At 43.4% G+C, this 12420-nt stretch overlaps 1 protein-coding gene across 4 annotated transcripts in view; it reads right to left on the bottom strand.

The window, feature by feature from the left end:
* Window positions 1–12420, bottom strand: part of znf438 (zinc finger protein 438) — a 56841-nt gene that overhangs the window by 18065 nt on the left and 26356 nt on the right. For 2 of the 4 annotated variants that reach the window (XM_085418102.1, XM_085418103.1), the window contains 2 exons: window positions 7992–8077; window positions 5168–5258 (listed from right to left, as the gene is read on the bottom strand). The gene's annotated coding sequence lies outside the window, so the exon portion shown is untranslated. Of the gene's footprint in view, window positions 1–5167; window positions 5259–7991; window positions 8078–8181; window positions 8301–12420 lie in introns of those variants that run through there. The other 2 variants (XM_085418104.1, XM_085418105.1) reach the window with 2 other exon arrangements.

Below are 12420 nucleotides of genomic sequence, written 5' to 3'. Positions count from 1 at the left end.
GGCCCTCTTCCTATTGAAAAAAACAAAAGTTGTATCCAAGATGGCCGACTTCTAAATGGCCACCATGGTCACCACCCATCTTGAGGAGTTTGCCCCCCTCACATATACTAATGTGCCACAAACAGGACTTTAATATTACCAACCATTCCCATGTTATTATGGTGTATCCATATAAATGGCCCACCCTGTACTAGAAGGTCGCCTAGGTGGCTGCTGTGGCATCAGATCTCTCTTTTGCTTACTCTGAGTCGTCTAGTTTGAAATAGAAATTACATAAACTGTTGTTCTGTGACACCAGAAATTTGACCTGCAACATTCAAGAAAAAAAGATTTGAAAAGTGGTTAAAAAACCCTGAATGCATCCTCAGGTAAGTGCACGAAGCTGAACTATTCTCGCAGTCTTTGTACTAAGGAGACGGCTGGTTAAAGACTGTTTAGTGTCCAGTGGAACATTTGTGTTGCCACATGCACCTCTGTTGGGTAAGTCCAATAAAAGTTCAGGGATGTAGCGTGAAAGCGGCTTTAGTCATGCAACAAAGAGCCAGCTGGAACTGGTGCAACTGAGGCCGCAGTGTTTGAAATTTCAAAATCGCTAAGCTGCACAGTCAAGTAGGTTTACAGTGAATCGGGCACAAGCAAAAATAGACGTCCAGCGAAGTGGGTGTCAAATCCTTTAACCTTCACCTGGTGACCTCGCAACACCACAATCATACCCAGTGCCTGGCAGACTGCAAAGACTTGTTAAAGCATGAAGGCTTTGAACTTTGAGCTTTCTTTTTTTATCTAATTCTTTTTAAAAGGAAAGACTACCCATCTTGTGAGATTATGTACAATCCAGTCCATTTAAGCAGCAATCTGAGCCCTGACATCTCACAGATATTCACTGGCAGCTGGATAACGGTGCACGACACAGAGCATTAAGGGGTAGGGTAACATGACCAAAGAACAAGACACTGAGCGCAAGATTTGTACAACCGCCTGATTGTCAAACACATAGATGTTCAAACAACAAGGCCTGTCCACTTCTATCTATTCTCTGCTGCTCCTTTGTCCATTGTTTATTAATATGCTCCTCCATCCTTGCTGACAGACTGAGCGATGTTCATTACTCACAAGGAGAAAGCTCAAACACTCCCGCAAATGAAGACTGCATAGAGTTTTTGCTCACGCTGGCCCCGATGAAGAAAAGTGATGCCACTGCAGCCTTGACTGGGGTGCTAAGAAAACACCTGCACTCCCAGACCCACCTTAATGATCACTCGACGCAATGGGAGAACTTTAATGGGGCCCTGGAAGGGAGGAAGGAAGGAAGCTGCCAGCTTGCTAATTTTAGGCACTCTGCATCTCAGATGAAACACTGGAAATGGCAGAGAGGAGGCGTGGAGAGGCGGGAAAGATTTCTGTCTCTCACTTTTGACTTTCTGCATCACGTCTCTCTAACCATCATTACGCCATGCATCCGGTATGAGAGAGTCTCAGAGCTCTTTGATTCTCTGAATCATTTCTCCCTCTCTTCCTGTTTCCTAGCCCTCTCTTTCCCTCCCTCACTTCCCAGCTTTCTCTGCCTCATCCTTCCTTTTTCCAACTCTCCCTTTCATTCGCGCCTCCCTCCCCTTCTGCCAGTACCTGAGTAAATAAACAGTGTTGTGTGGGATGCTAATTAGAGCAGGTTCAGGGACGCGAAGAGCCCAGAGATGGATAAACAGCAAGGTGGGGAGGAGAAGAGATGAGATGGAGGGGGTGGAGGTGGAGGTAACCCACCCCAAGGGCAACACAACACACGAACACGTCAGATTAGCGGTGAAGGACAGACAAGAATGGTTTTGGCTTTCAACCCAACTGAAGCACTGAAGCAAAGGGAGCATAGCAAAGCAGAGGACTTTAAGGGGCTTGCAGGGGAGTAAAGGGCACTGCCAGAGAAGGGTTCACATACTGGAGCTTTGGCCATGTTGAGAGGAAGAAAAAATGTTGTGTGAACCTTCTTAATGACGCCTGCTCCTTGAGACCCAGTGTGAGATCAAAAGAAATGCAGATGAATCCAACAGTTAAAACAAAAACAGGTCAATGTGAGGCAGCTTTTCCATATTTAACGTTGAATTGTCTTTCTGGTGGGGGGGGGGGGGGGGGGGGGGGTAAGCTGCAGGATGTGTAGGTAAGAAGGTAATGTTACAAAGGAGAGGTAAACGCAAACAAGTACACTCACACAAGTGATGAATGTACCTCATTGCATCACTTAAAACATTGCATCCCAACCTTTGGGATTCAACAAACACGTCACATGGGCTCAGGAACGCTGTTACTAACAACAACTGTGACTTTCAAATGTGCTCATTATAAACTGGATCCAGCCTTTTAGTTACTGCTACATATAACAGGTAATCTTTGTCTGTAGGGACCATTCGCGGCACACCTTTGCATCATTTGCAGCCAGAAGTTGTAACAATTCATCCATTCACCTTGTTAGCCAGGTCCACTATTTGATGCTTAGCTGGCAAATGTAACCATTTATACTTTTAGCTAGCCAAACACACTTTATGCTAATAATTCCAGTTTATCCTCTTTGTTCGGCTGATAATTCGTTTTTTTATCCACATTAAAGCTAACAAATTGACCTGCATCCTTTAAAATTTAAACTTCTATTATATTATTTTACGTACAGTAACTACTAGCATATAACAGAAACCAAATGGAACCATTTATAAAAGGGACCTGATCTTAAATAAATCTCTAAGTGACCTTTAAAACACAGTATGTGCATTGCTGACTTGTGACTATTGTTTTGTATGAAACCGTCTAATCCAAGGTGAGACAGATCAATGGGTGAATCTTGAATGGGAGTTCTGGTCAGTAGCTTTACTCCCACTGAAAGTTCCTTCTTACAGAAAGGTTCATGATTTTGCTAACAGCAATTGTGCCCAAGATTTTATGTCCAACAGACTGAGAAGCCAAAGCAGCCTTTGCAGTCCATTTCTACACAGGCAAGGGGAAAAAACCGAGGTAACTTTACTCTATAGGAAGTTTGATGTCGGAATTCTAATCAGCCTAATGCTTGTTATGTTGGCACATAACTGCATACAGCAACCCACACAGTCATTTTTCAGATTGCTCCGCTGCATGTGATAATTGTTTGTGTGCTATCAGCGCTTGTGCCAGACACTGGGCTTTGTGTTTGCTGTGGGTGCTTTTGTTATGAAATGACAGCGTGTTTGCTTAATCAATCACAATCATCGGCAGCAGCACCCTCCCCTGCAAGAACATTATGGATCATGTTCTGTAGAGACACTATTCCAGAATTTCTGATAGCATGGAATAAAAAAACTGGGATATAAAAATTTTTTATACTTTCTTATGGACATTTCATGAACTTGTCGAGGTTTTGCATTTTTTTAAAGCCTCTGAGATAAACCATTTCCTCCTCTGTACTCAGGCTGTGTGGATAATGTGTGTGTGCGTGTAGAAAGCGTGAATGTATGGGCGTACAGTTAATGTAAAATTGAAACCTGAAATGATTTCAAAATACTCAGAATGAGGCGTTTTTAAAAATTCAAAAGGAAAATCATTATTTTATCAACACTACTCGAAACTCAAAGCAGGCAGAGATCCACGAGGAGAAAAGAAGATCTTTCTGTCTGCAAAAAGCTACTGCGCTCGAACATCAGCTCAGATTTCATTCTGCGGCCTATGATTGCGTGTTTTAAAGCTTAGCATTCAGATTCAAAGTGACAGACTTTGTGACAAAAGACTTACTGGATAAGGTTCATATTTCCTAAGTTTGTTAAACTGTTTGATTTCTTTATTACACACACTCTTTAAGTGTTAAATGCACCAGAAATTAGTTTCCTGAGAAACAGTAATTTTGCAATGTTTAAGTACACTATAACTCTGTTTCTAAAAAAAAAAACAAACAAACTGTAGAACAAAGTGATTTGTAATCATTTGCACTCTAATGATTATTCCTGCAGTAGCCTAAGCTGCTCCAGCAGAGTGGCTCAGTGGCTGACAAACATCTCCCACTGGTGACTGTGTTTAACTGTGAGCTTTACTAAACCTCAGCAGGAATGGTCAAATCGCCTTTATCTCCATGTATGATGTCTTCAGAAATTGTCTGTCTATCTCAGTCTTTGTTCACAGTCCATAAATCGAGCATCTGCTAAGGAGTCTCTGTTGGATTATAAAACCCAACTAAGACAAATGCTGTCTGGCAGGATCAAAGGCGAACTCGGACTGTAATAATCACTGATGCTGCTGTTAAATTAACCAGACGCTGCTCACTCCAGTGGGAGGGATTCCTCTCTTCTGGCAGGCGGTGGACCAGGTAAAAGAAAAGACAGGAAGTCTGTGGAAAAACGTCGAAACAGCTTGGAATCTCTACCCTACCAAGAAGCAGCGTTAACTGATTATGTAATACGCAATCTTTAATGTTGCTCTGAGATGTTGCATGATTAAAAGACATCCCCAGATTAGGGACACAAAACTAATGACAGGGGAAGGAAACCTTGGCGTTACACGGACTTGCATAAGCTTTTAATCTCACGTTAAGTCCACCTCAAACACTGATGAAGAGATGAGAAAGAGGAAGGTAGGGAGGACTGCCACGTATCTAAGAGGCCGAGGAAGAGAGGGGAAATGTGGGATATGTGATGGCTGGATGGACGAGCTATTTTTATAATGAGGTCAGTGTGAGCTGGGGGATTTCATTCCCCTGGGATGGACACACACACACACACACACACACACAAGAACTGTGGTGCTGTGATGCTTCTGCTGAGTGAGACCGTCTCTGTCCACAGGAAGATGAGGAGGAGGAAACCCAGAGCTACCCAGGTCTTTCAGGGATTTTTGCCATACCCTGATTAATCCATCTCTGCTACTAGAATGAGAGCCGATCTTTAATTATGGAACACGACTGACATTTTCTGATATCTCTAAAATGTTTTAAAATCCTAACATAATGACAGTAAACCCTGCTCTCTACAGCCATCACATAATTTCATTCTCTAGTCCAATTTTTAATTCAAACTTTCCTTAACTTCTTAGTGTTTTTAAGTCATCGGCTGAAAGCAGCAGGTACAATGTTTTGCTGTGTGCTGGTGTAGCACTTCAATGTCTCTGCATGGGGTCAATAAAGTTTATCTTAAAACAACTGACGTAGACCTGAGGTGTTTACCGATTGGATGATCTTTCCTTCCTTTTCAGCTGCTCACTTTCTGGTTGGTGCCCAGGTTGTGGTCCCCTCCCCCCCAGTCTCCGCACTCCTCCTGTGAAGACACATCAACCCTTTCACTCATTTTTATAGACAAAGTCAAAGCAATCACAAAATTTTGGTAAATGGTGACACAGATGTGGTGGATTATGGAGTCCCAAAGGGATCAAAATTATAATGTGGGATAAAAAATAAATAACAGGAAATAAAGAATAAAGTTTAAAGAATTATTTAAAAAAATAAAATAAAATGAGAAAAATAAGCCAATCAACAATTAATAATAATAATTACCCCACCTAATAACACAGTAGTTCAGAATATGCTAACGGTCAAGCTAACTAGCAAGGTCAAAACTGTATTATTACTCTGCATCAAAAATAAAGAACCCATCTTAGCAGACAGCTAATTCAGTTTTGCTGTAGTACTAGTATGTGAGGAGCAAAAAACTGACTTTTTTTTGTTATAGTAGCCAAATTTAACTAGCTAGCTAGTTAGCTAGAGAGACTCAATAGCCTCAATAACTCTAAATATGCTATCTAACTGGCACGCTAACTAGCAGGGTTGAAACTGTTTTAGCTTTAAGATATTTTAATTAGCATTAAAACAAACACAACAATCACCCTTCTTGTTTCTAATCTGTGATTATGGTGTAAAAAATAAAGTTATTATATCTAGAGACAATAAAAATAATTAGTGAGAATACCTTGAGTAAAATTAATCTATAAATTGCAATTATTTTAATTACTTTAACTTATTTTAACTACTAAAAAAAAAAAATACATGAAATATTTAAAATCCCATTGATTTAATTTAATGTTGAAAAAGCATAAATGTATTCCATTAATTATCTGGAGAAATATTGTGGTAGCTGATCAGAAATTTAAAGAGCAAACTGGTGTGATAACAGACTGCACAGGAGTGACAAGGTTTACACCCTAGCATGGCTCTGCATGGCCTGTTTCAGAAGTTTGCGCGCACACACACTATATCAACAAATTCTCTCTTGCAACCCCTCGCTCGCTCTAAACGCCTGTCGCTTTGACCCTCCATTAAGCTGAGCGAGTGCTCGTTTAGCCAACAGTGTCTCAGCAGTTGGGGACACAGGCTGCCCACTCAGTCAGATCCAGCCGTATTAAATAAATAAGGAGCGCTCTTCTGTGTAAATTATTCATTTAACACGCCTTATCCTCCTCCAACAACCTTGTTAGAGCAACTCAGGAGTCGGAGGGGGGGAATGGGGCAGGGGTGGGGCAAAAGGAGGAGGAGGGGAGCAGACACCGCGGCTCATGTGCGACTCAGCAGAACCTGTGGTGCATCTCTAAGCTCTCTGGGCGTTCAGTTGTAGGGGGGCTAATTCGCTCTGACACCTCCTTTGTTTCAGGCGGAAAAGTGCTGCATACACACAGCTCCGTGTTCGCTCGCACTCTCTACACACTGACATGCACAAACTTGGAGAGAAAGAGCACAAGAATGGAATTTTTAGTGCATATTCATATAATAATCATTCTAGTTGTCTGGATAAATTATTGAGAAATAGGAGGCCAGGACACGCGATGCTGGAACGTGAGGGCTGCATTTGTTTTCTTGCTGCCTCATCTCGAATCAGACAACACAGCGAGTCATCCGCTCTAAACAAGCTGATTCTAATGAGCCGGGATGCTAACCTTGAGGACAAATACGCGACAGTACAGAACACCTCATATCTCAAGAGTGCACTCACGGCACGTCTGAGAAAACGTTTATGCAAGCTTGAGTAAAGCACACAATAAGCATCTTTAGCATTTTCTTCATATATATTTTAGAATATAAATATCACACTGACCCTTTATTTTCAACTCAAAGTCAGCTGCACTCAAAGAACAGTTAATTCCTTCTGATTAGGTGGTCTAAAAGCTTAAGTAATAAGCTTCAAAGCAGAGTGTAATTCTTTCCAGGTATGGGGGAATTAAAAGTAAAGTCTTTCATACTTTGAGTTTTAACGCCATTTAAGTCTAACCTCACACCATGTGTCACAGTTTGTAGAAAAGAAAGTCTGAATTTAAAGGAGACGGGGGTTTTTTTTTAGCACACATTACACTAGACTGGTGAGGTCTGACCATCAGTCTGCAGCTGAATCAGGATCAGCCCGGCGCAGACCGACACACTCACTCTCTCTCTCTCTCTCTGACTCCAGCGTTCAGGCCCAGAGCGGGAGGTTGTTATGTCAGCTCTGACAGTGCTCATTACCAGCCTCTACGCTCTGGATTGGAGTTAACAGGCTTTGGCGCAGGCGTAGGCCAGTTAGACCCGACTGGTACAATGGAATCAGTGTGTGTATGTGTGCGTGCCTGTGCCGAGAGTTAATCACAAAACATTCTTTCATTTCTAAATCGCACCTCGGGGCCACTGTACATTACAGAGGCACCGATATGCTATGTGCAATGACATCTACTGCTTATTTCCATTCTCACTTGAGAAAAGTGCTCCATACGAGGGCTGGCCGCTCAGCTTCCGCATGCCAAAAAGCTTCTGTTGAAGTGTTGGTGCACTGCTGTGCATCATTTCTGATTTATCGTGGAGAAGTTCTCACTCGAGTGTTTAGATGGCTGAATGAAAACGAGATGCTTTTGCTCTCTTATCAGGGAGACAAGAAGTTAAACAAAGTTGTTTTGAAATCTAAATAGTCTGTGGAGGAGTATTAGGACCACGTTCAGCAGACGACAACTGTAATCTTCACATTTCGACTAATTTTGAAATTAAGATAAAATGAGTGGTTTGCTCTACGTGATCAAAGTCTTTTGGAACTTACAAATTTTCTTGCACGCTTAAATTTGCAGGTTGCAGAAGGGGGGGGATTATCCAACCAGTTCTATACATGCCACCAACGTGCGCCACCTAGAGGAAAGAAAAGCAGCACAAGTCAAGATTTAAACATTTCTCATTTATGTCCACAGACATTACAGCTTAGAAGCTTAATACGTAAAAGCAAAGAGATTTACATGATAGTTGTTTTGGTGTTAGCAGTTATCTGTTGCTGTCATATGGATCATTACACCGGCTCTGGTCTATCCTGCTGCTTTCAGGTGTCTCTGCAGGTCTTGCCCTCCTTCTCTGCCCGTCCCCTCTCAGCCCCGTAACCAGCAAGTGATGCCGGTGATTACACTTGATTAAGGCCTTCTACTTCAAACAGACCTGATGTTTATACAGCCCCTGATATGGCGGATAGGATAAAGAGCAAGTTGAGTTCTGTGTTTGTGTCGGTGTGCATGTGTATTTGTGTTTGCCTAGATGGGAGGATGAACACCATTACACCTAGGCTTTGTGTACATACGATTGTAATGACAGCCTGTATAAAACATGCGGTGTTGTGTTGTTTATCATTAGGGGTGACTGTAGTTCATCGATGCAGTGTTTCTTCCCAGCCTAATTTTAAAAAGTTGTGGAAAACCTACTACCTTAACTTTGATTTAAAAGTCCAATTTTTAGACACGAGTGTGCCCCAACTCAACTACACCTAAATGCACCTACCTATGAGGCGGTGCCTCCTCATATGAGCTCCTCTGTATGTCTAAACCTGGGCATTGCCAAGCCCGTCAGCTTTCCATATTTTTCTAATCTCTAGGCAGAAAGAGGAGGACAAAAGTGTGAGGTGTCCCGCAGCTGCAGCACTGCAGCCTGAATTAGCCCCGACCACATGAAAAGCTTTCGTCTCTATTCCAGGCCAGGGCGGGAAAATTACAGCCCTACTCGCTTTACTCTAGCATTAAACCTCAATTAGTGCACAAGTACGCCGATGATGTCATCACCCAGGGACCCAAGAGCCCTGGAAAGAAGGGGCGCTGAACAGTGAGATACGCTCACAAACCACGTTGCTTCGAACTTTCGGGCCCGTCTTCTCAGCCGCTGAGAAACTCAGTTTGGCGAGGAATAAGGTGACGCTCGTGCGATACGGCCTGGAAAAACAAACGTGCAAAAGAGGCTTGTGGCCTGGTTTGGCTAAATTTACCAGGAATTTTAATTCTGAGATGTAACTCGAGGTTTCCCAAGAGGAGAGAGAGGTCAGCGAGGTAGGACAAGAAAAACTCTGGTTTGACCCTCGGTGACCTGGCAGGAGACAGAGGAGGAGGTGGATGAGGAGGAGGGTGACGAGGCCTGGCTTCTATCCAAAAAACACACTGAGAGTTCACGCTGCCCTTCTCTCAGCAAACCACTTACATTACACAACAAACTTACATAATCATATGGAGGACTACAAAAAGCCAGCTGTAACAGCACCATATCACAATGATGCTACACTTCATTATTGCTGTCACATATCTGAGCATTATTTCTGTTAATATAACTGACACTGGCCTTCATTACAGGTTTTGGAATGAGCTTTTTGGATACAGTTTTTTACTTTTAACTGGGAATCAGAGAACGTTTCCTTAAAGGACTGAAAAAGCCGTATCTGGAATTGATCAAATCGAAATCTTAATCAGAACCTATCCTGTGACAAGTGGTATAGTAACCTAACCTGACGTTTCTGCTTCTTGCTCCACCACCATTAACTGAATCGAATAAAATTTGAGAAAAACAATAAGAAATTCTAAAAGTAAGACCCAAGCTCTAATAAAGTAATTCCCTTTTATCAAAAACCCCAGACACAGCGCTCCCTGGATGTTTATTGTAATCTAAGGTAGTCCCCATGCTGTGGGGTCAATGTTCCTTCATGTCCTACAAAGAGGGGAGCGACTTCAGTGCAGCTCAGCATGGGATCACTCGCGGGCATCGCCTTGTACCCTTCTCTTTGTAACACCCTGTGAATAATGCATCGCAGCTCCCAGCAACTTCTCACAGGTTGTTTGAGCGAGCTGCTCGAGGACTACGGGTCCTCTTAGGTGTACCTCCACCTGAAGAGATGGATCACTCTCACATCTTCAAAGAGAAGTCAGTCAAACCATAGATTGTTAGTACCACCCCGTGGGTTTACAAAATGTTACTCGGTCTCTCACAGGTGCAGAGAAAGAGGATGGGGCCAGCATTTCTCAGAAAGTAGAACAAAAATTTTTTTCCCCTCTCCCATAGAGCCAAGCTCTGACAAAAACTTTGAGCAGCGGTGGGGGTGATGACGGGGGTGGTTGAGATCAAAAGCCTGCAAGTTCCTGGCGAGCGGACCCAATCAGCCGAGAGGGCCAAGGAGAGGAGGAGAGACAAGTGCTTCCCTTTTAAATTGATCCCACTGAGACCCTCAAGGTTCCCCTCGCAGGACTCGCAGAAAAGCGATAAAAATCTGGCCCTGTGGATCTGATGAGAGACTGGGAGGGGAGAAGGCTGAGAAGAAAGACTGTTTCGGGGGGGAAAGAGCGGCACAGAAAGAACAGAGAGGCACAGCGAGAGGAGATCAAGGAGAGACGAGAAGGGTGGGCTCATCCTCTGAAGGTGCATCCAGGCGGCGCCGTCGTGTGCCAGCGAAGAACCAGAGCAGTGAGGACCGGCACTATCAGCTATCTAAACCCATGTTACACGTCTGATCATGTGCTCAACCAATCAACCGTGGGTGTATCTTTATTATGCTCGGGTCCTGGCAGCCTGAAATATTGGCTCCTTCCGAGCTGGCCTGAGATCAGACTCTGGATGAGGCCGGTGTCGTTATCCGCAGCATGCTGGGGCCTCAAAGGAACACGCGCTATCAGAGCAACCCAGAGACCCCACAGCGTGCCAGACTCACCACAGACCTGCCCGAGTCGCCAACACAAACACCCAAATGTGCTCAATAAGGTGCTGTGAATTTGCATTTCCTTTCCAGGTCCACTGGATGTAGTTCATAGTAGAATAGAAAAGTTATTATCAGCAGGGGGTCCCAGTTATCAAAAGCGGCAAATGGGTGCGTCTTGTCAAATGTGACAGAAAAAATAAAGAAAATAATCATCTGCAAATCTCATTTATCACAAATTAGACTATGTAGATTCTGAAACGTCCACAGGAAGCTCTTGGTCTTCATTAGATGATGAAATAAAGCATACCTGGTTACAACTGAATAACTGAAATACATAGTTAGGTTTATAGTTTAAATTCAGATCCTAGACTGTGCTCACAGGTTTTTCCCCTGCTTGTGCCTTAAAACAAACACAAAATGAGAATAAATAACAGAAACAGTCACCCAAAGAGCCAGTTTATAGCGCCAACATGTTATGGAAGTCCTGTGACGGGTATGTTTCCTGCAGGGTCATCCTGGTAAAAACTGGGGATGTCTGAAAAAGATTTAAATTGCAGTGACAGAGCCATGAGTTTAAAGGCTGTAAACTTCTATCCAATAATATACGAGAAGAATTTACTCTATCATAATTAGCTTCTTTTTTTGTGGGCAGTTAATGCTATATGTAGACTCACTGCATACCAAGTATTTCATTTCATAAACCTTTTCAATTAAATATAAACTTTATGTATTTGATTGGCAGGCACAGTAGGATCTGGATGGCACTGTGTGCACTATACTGCTCTTTGCTACTCCACCAACAGCTGCATACGAGTGTGAACCCTCGGGCTCAAAGTGTGCTTGAAAACAACTAGTTTATATGACGTGCCTCTGACCGTCAGACAGAAACATTTTGCACCTTTTTTTCTCAAATGGTGGCACTCGAAGGCGGGGTGGCATTGCGGATGTCGTGGAGAGGCGATAAGGGATAATTGTGTAACTGTGGGGATAATGACACACGTTTTCACACGGCTTCGCACGGAAGCCACTTGTGGTGATGCCCGTGGTTGTAAACATGAAAACTGAACAGCCACGTGCAGTGCTGCGAGCTGAGAGTGCTGCAGAAAGCTGCAGAAATGTTCGGACACCACGTAGCAAGAGGTGTGGAGGAAGGACAGCCTTCTGTTTTTTGAAGAGCACACCGGCTCCTTTATTTCCATCTCTGTGACTCACTGCATCAAGCACACAAAAAGACAGGAGCTCTTGGAAAGAGACTTAGGAGGCAGTGGGATGCTGCCTGGAGGATGATGGCATGCTCTCTGCACCACTTTCAACTTTGGACATTCAGAACAGCTATAAACACTTTTGCTTTTAGACACGGTCAGACACACTGTATGAAGCGTGAAGTATTTAATTTTAGGCATTCTGAGCCTGTTAGCGGGAGCAGGAGGCGGCAGGTGAGAGGTGAAGTCAGAAGGAAGCAGGCGGAGGAAACGTGAGCAGAGAAAAAGAAACATTCCTTGACTCGGCCAGAAAGAGGCCTGGTGGGCTAACTCTGAGC

This window comes from Rhamphochromis longiceps, linkage group LG9 (assembly GCF_057381845.1).
Source record: "Rhamphochromis longiceps isolate RC_006_pf linkage group LG9, R_longiceps_female_GT1.1, whole genome shotgun sequence".
NCBI lineage: Eukaryota > Metazoa > Chordata > Actinopteri > Cichliformes > Cichlidae > Rhamphochromis > Rhamphochromis longiceps.
Note: the sequence above shows the minus strand (reverse complement) of the source record. Positions and strands in the feature narration are given on the sequence as shown.